At 38.0% G+C, this 6,268-nt stretch overlaps 1 pseudogene; it reads right to left on the bottom strand.

Annotated features, from left to right (window-relative positions):
* Positions 1–4,145: 4,145 nt before the first annotated feature.
* On the bottom strand, positions 4,146–4,262 carry LOC112475687 (annotated as a pseudogene).
* Positions 4,263–6,268: the final 2,006 nt, after the last annotated feature.

The raw sequence follows: 6,268 nt of genomic DNA, 5'->3' as shown, positions 1-6,268 counted from the left end.
GGGACCCGGGCGGGAGAGCGCCTAGGCTCGCGCGCCTGCGCAATCAAAGGATTCCCGACCTCGGCCCGCGTAGGTCTCGCGGCCGCTTAGCTCTTCCTAAGACAGGTGTTGGTGCTGCACCGCTGTGCGTTGCTGCAGAAGACTGTGGCGGATGGGCGCTGCTTGCTTGGGGCAAGCTAGAATGCTTGGAAAGCTTGCGTTTCGAAAGAAACCTCCGGACTCCGCATGGAGGAGGGAGCGCTACATTAAAACCTGCGTGACCCACCATTCCTACTTCATTCTCTTCTGCTTGCTATCTTTTTGATTCAGTTCCCTGGATCAAAATGTTAAGGTCGCGTGATGCCTTCAGGCATCCCCAGCACTTTGCTGCCCTGCTAAACCGAAACCAACTTTTCTGCACCCTTAACCCTTGTCGATAGCAAATGCACAACTTGGTTGAAAGGAAGCCTTTCAAACAGCCTTCTGAAATACCAAATGCCTAACGAACTCAGGCCTTTTGAAAATAGGTGCGGCTGTAACCATGTCAGGCGAAATAGGGTCGTGCTGCATTCCCGATGGAATATTGAAAACACTTCTACCCAACTGGGTTAGTTGTACCTTACTCGTAAAGGAAAGGCAGAGAGTAATATGATCAATGATGCACTGACTATATAGGAGCGGTCAGCTTTTGCTATACTATGAACTTTGATCAAATGCTAAATTAACAGGCCCTAAAATTCAAAATCAACCTAAAAGCTATCCTCCGTTTTAGAGACGGGAAAATAGCTGTAGGTTATAGTATATGCCTTTCTCCACCCTTCTGCTGGAATGTAAATTCCATGAATGAAAAAGCCCTTGCCTTGTTCACTATTCTAGTTACACCCCCCCCCTAACACGGGTGTCTGGTACATAGTTGGAGCTAATTCGTATTTACTGAATGAACGAATGAAAGAATGAGAAACGAGTTCTCAAGGTTTCTCAGAAAGTTCATGGAGAAGCCAGAATTAGGGTCCAGGTCTCCTGACCTTACTTAGCCAGGGCTTTGAATTTGCCATGGGAGGTGTGGCTGGCAGGATCCCAGCAGCAGCCCTTTGCTCAGGCCACTCCAACCTGTTAGGTAAATCAACACAAGAGAAGCTAAAACGACTGTCTATCCACCTTTTCAACTTCTGGAACTATCCTATTGGGAGCTTGTTGCCGTGAAGGCTAACTAGATGTGGGATTCACTTGGATTGCATCGTTACTTTTCTGGGTATCTGTTATTTTGTGTATTAAGCACTTACAGGAACTTGACTCTTAGCCTTGCCATACATGATGTTCTGAAATAGAAGATGACAATTAAACAATCCTTACTGAGTACCTATTGCGTGCCTAACAGAGCTAGCATAACAGGAGCCTAGAGGGAGAGAAGGAAACTGTTAAAATTTAAATCCTAAAGCAAGAGTGCGTTTTAACAGGTTGAGGTACACGCAGAAAAAAGAAAAAAAAAATTAGGTACACAAAGGATAGGCTGACAGAGCAAATTAGAAACACAGATATAAACAAAAATGTGAAGATTCAAAACTTTAACATATATAAATGTGCCTTTTTTCCTACCTTTCACTTTGTGTGAAAGTGTGGACTATGCAAGACTGTATTTTCGCTATGAGAATCAGTGTCCACTCTATATCTCAATCTGGGAAGTCTTCCTGGAGGAAATGATAATTCAGGTAACTCAAAGCAGGATGTCACCAACCTAGGATATGGGCATTGTGCTTTGCCCTTGGGATCCAAGAGAAAGCAAGGCTTTTCGAGCGATAGCAAAGAGATTAGGGTGGGAAGAAAGAGGCAAATCCGATTCCTTGATACTCGATCTGAAAAGAATTACTAATTATATTCTAGAAAAATCATCTTTTCAGTATATTTTGGTGGTGTGCAGAAAATTGGCAGAGGTTTAGGCAAATAAGATGCTAAACTAAAGTTGCAGAATTTGTATCAAATGGGCTAAAAAAATTAGAAAATTCAGCAACTATCGACCAAAAAGTAGCAACAGGACAACCGATAGGTTAAAACAAAACAAAAAGGACAAAGCATTTAATCAATGAATATTTATTGAGCACCTGCTATGGTCCCAGCATGGTGCCAGTTACAGAGGATTCAGAAACAGATTCAGCCCAGGCAGCAGAAACCTAGCCACCCAGGATATCTATAAAATAGGACCAATCCTGGCATGTTTTTTTGAAGGTACAGTACTAAGTACCACCATCTCTTAGTTACATCCCTTTAAAGATAACAAAATTCCCAACTTCTCCCCCAATACAACTTTAAAAATGCAAACACTCGTCCATTTATTCACTCATGAAATAAACATTTCTGTATAAACCTAATATTTAAAAAATCTTGAAAAAGAATAAAGAGGACTCAAGCTTCCCGATTTCAAAACTTCTTACAAAGCTACAATCAACAAGACCATATGGTGATACTGGCATAAAGATAAACACATAAATCAATGGAATAGAATTAAGAGTTCAGAAATTAATCTATACGTTTATAGTCAATAAACGTATTGACTTTGACAGGATGCCAAGACAATTCAGTGGAGGAAATATTAGTCTTTTCAAAAATAGATGCCGGGACAACTAGATATCTGCAAAAAGAAAAATGAAGCCAGACCCCTCAAAACATATATCCCTCACAACATATATAAAAACTAACTCAAAATGTATCAGATGTACGAGCTAACACTATCAAATCCTTAGAAGGAACTAGAAGCAGAAATCTCAGTGCCCATGGATTAGGCAATGATTTCTTGGATGTGCTACCAAAAGCACAAATGACAAAAGAAAAAAATAGATAAATTGGACTTTATGAGAACTAAAAACTTTGGGCTTCAAAGGAGATCATAAAGTGAAAAGACAAACTGAAGAATGAGAGAGTTTATTTAAAAATCATATATCTGATAAAGGACTCTGAAATATATAAAGAATATATAAAGAAAGCTTACAATTCAACAATAAAAAGACTAATAACCTAATTTTTAAAAAGGAAGAATAATTTGAATTGACATTTCTCCAGAGATGTACATACAAATAATCAATAGGCACATGAAAAAATATTCGACCTCATTAGTCACTAGGGAATGGCTAGTCAAAACCCACAGTGAGATACACTTCACACGCACTAGGATGGCTATCATAAAAAAGACAGAAAATAGTAAGTATTGGTAAAAACGTAGAGGAATTGAAAGCCTTATTTATACATCGCTTGTGGGATTTTAAAATGATGCCGATACCTTGTAAAACAATTTAGAAGTTCCTGAAAAGATTACACATAGAGTCACCATATGATCCAGCAATTCCACTGCTAGTTAGATAACCATGAGAAATGAAAACATATGTCTACATAAAAATTGTACATCAATGTTTATGGTAGCATTATTCATAACAGCCAAAAAGTGGTAACAAACCAGTTGTCCTTCGACTAATGAATGGATAAACAAAATGTGGTATATCCAAACGATGAAATATTAGTCAGCCATAAAAAGAATGAAGTACTAACATATGCTGCATGGGTGAACCTTGTAAACATTATTCTAAGTGAAAGAAACCAAACATGAAAGCCACATATTGTATAATTCCATTTATATGAAATGTCCCAAATAAGCAAGTCCATAGACAGAGAAAATAAATTTGTGGTTGTCAGGGGTTCAGGAGAAGGGGGATTGGGGAGTGGCTACCAAAGGGAAAGGACTTGTTTATGATGAAAATGTTTAAAATTAAATTATGGTTGTGGTTGCCCAACTTTGTGCACATAGTTGTGCAACCACCACCATAATTTAACATTTTAAAAGGAGGAATTTTTTAGTATGTGAATTACATCTAAATAAAACTGTTTGAAAAAAAACCTACTCTGAGTCAAGTATTTTTCTAAGGGCTTGATATGAAAACATGATTATGTATTATCTATAAATACCTCAACAGCAACACTTACTTTGTGATATTACTGCATAAATCATGGACAACATCTTATATATCTTAATAATTTTTCTGAAAAATCTATAGTATTCTATATGGCAGCTTTTATTTATTTTATTTTATTTTATTTTTTTTAGGTGAGGCAACCCTTGGTTGACCTCACAGATTGCAAGGACCTTGTCAGTTTACAATCCCTTATTTTTTTATTTTTTACTCCTACAGCACCTGGTCTTCCTAGGTGGTCTCCCATCCACATACTAACCAGGCCCAGCCCTGCTTAGCTTCCGAGATCAGACGGGATCAGGCTTGTTGGGTAGCATGACCGTAGACCAAATGGCAGTTTTTAAATGCAATTATTAAAGTATGAAGCTTTCTGAAACCAAATTATTCATGCTAGGGCGAAAGGGATATTTGAAGACCTGGGTATAGGAAATGCTGCTAAATTTGTTTTTTTCTTAAACTTTTTTCCTAATCATCATGATATAAAAAATAATTTTACATTCTGTTCTACAAACATTTATTGAGCACTAACATGCCCAAAGCACATGGGACTATGTCCTAGCTTAACCATACACAGAACCGACCAAATTTAAATATGTAATATGCGTAGAAAAAGGACTGTGAAAAGTGCCTGAGACATAGCAGGCTCTCGATATGCATTTTCTGAATGTTATCAAGTAAATATGGAATATATGTAATAAAGGCAAGAATCTTGAGAAGTATTGTATAGGTCGATATATATTTATTGTATTAAATTGACAATTTTAAGTGAACTAACTGAATAAATAAATGGCACCAAGTCATGCAAATGACTCAACAATCTTTCTTCAGCACATTTACCACTGCTGACATGTCACTGGCTGGAAATGAAATTTCCAGGCAGAAGTGAAAGCTCCTCTTAATTATTTAAACCTTATAGCTCTTTGGAAATTATATTTATTAGTATCATTGAAAATCCTGTTATCTAAGTGTCTCTTAACTCCAGGAAGTCTAAATCAATTTATGATAACTAGGTTAGTAATCAGTAGGGGTTTTTTTGCTTTTTGTAGTTAAAAAAATAATAATGCTAATAAGCCAAAGAATGGAGAAAAGGCTGGCAAGTATGTGTAATCAATGACTCCTAAGTTTACACTTAGAAGATGTACAGATCCTTTTGATAATTAGCAAAACAGTGATCAGCAATCCTGTTCAAGTCCCTGCTCATGCAGTGGCATTTCTCATTTTGTGGATTCCATAGACTATTGAGAAAGAAAGGGAGGAAGGAAAGTCAGGGCTGTTATTTATGGGAAGGTTCAGGTGACATTACTTGAACAGAATAATAAGTTCCCATACACAGCTTTGAATTGTTCCAGCATGAAGGGCAGGAGCCCGAAAATCTCAGGTGCTCCTGAATTCTATTCATTAGATTTGATATTATATTAGAAAAGGAATGGGTGGACTAGAAACATTTTGTTCTGTGCTCTGTTGCCTGCTTCCGATTGCCTTAACTGATATAATGATCAAATCTATTAATGATAACGAGGCCTGCTCTTGCAGTGGAGAAATAGAAATATAGCCAATGGCTCCTGATGTAGTTTGAATGCTTGTGTCCCCCCTAAAAATTTTATATGTTGAAATCTAACCTGCAAAGATTATGGTATCATAAGGTGGGGGCTTTGGGAAGTGCTTGTATCACAAATGTGGTGTCCTCATGAATGGGATTAGTGCCTTATAAAAGACCTCCAGAGGTCCTTAACCCCTCCTGCCATGTGAAGACACAAAGAGATGTCTGCAAACAGGAAGAGGGCTTTCACCAGACGCGACTATACTGTCGCCTTGATCTTGGACTTCCAGCCTCCAGAACTGTGAGAAATACATTTCTGTTGTTTATAAGCCACCCAGTCTGTGTTATTTTGTTATAGCAGCCATAATGGACTAAGACAGGCCCTGTTAATAAAGAGCTTAATATAAAGTAGGAAAAACAACACACACACACACACACACACACACACACACACACACACAGGCATTTAATAAGAATGCAGTAAATGCAGTAATCTGTAGCCAAGGGCGGTTCTAACATAGTTGTCTGATTGTATGTCAGCATTTTAAATATCCACGATCTTCAAACATTGACACAGTAGTTAAATATCTATGAATAAGTGAACATAACAACATGGCTTACCCTTCCTAGAGACCAAGGGGGAGCGAGGAGGCACCTTCACTCTACTCTACTTCTACATGGGTAGAAGGCCAGGCTGAGAGACACACCCTTAACGACTGAAAGGTCACTTGTAAAAATGTCCAACCATTATATCACTATTTTGCCAAGACTTAAGAAAAGGAACAGTTGGAGG

Source organism: Pteropus alecto, unplaced genomic scaffold (assembly GCF_000325575.1).
Source record: "Pteropus alecto unplaced genomic scaffold, ASM32557v1 scaffold11, whole genome shotgun sequence".
NCBI lineage: Eukaryota > Metazoa > Chordata > Mammalia > Chiroptera > Pteropodidae > Pteropus > Pteropus alecto.
This window is presented reverse-complemented; position numbering and strand designations above follow the sequence as displayed.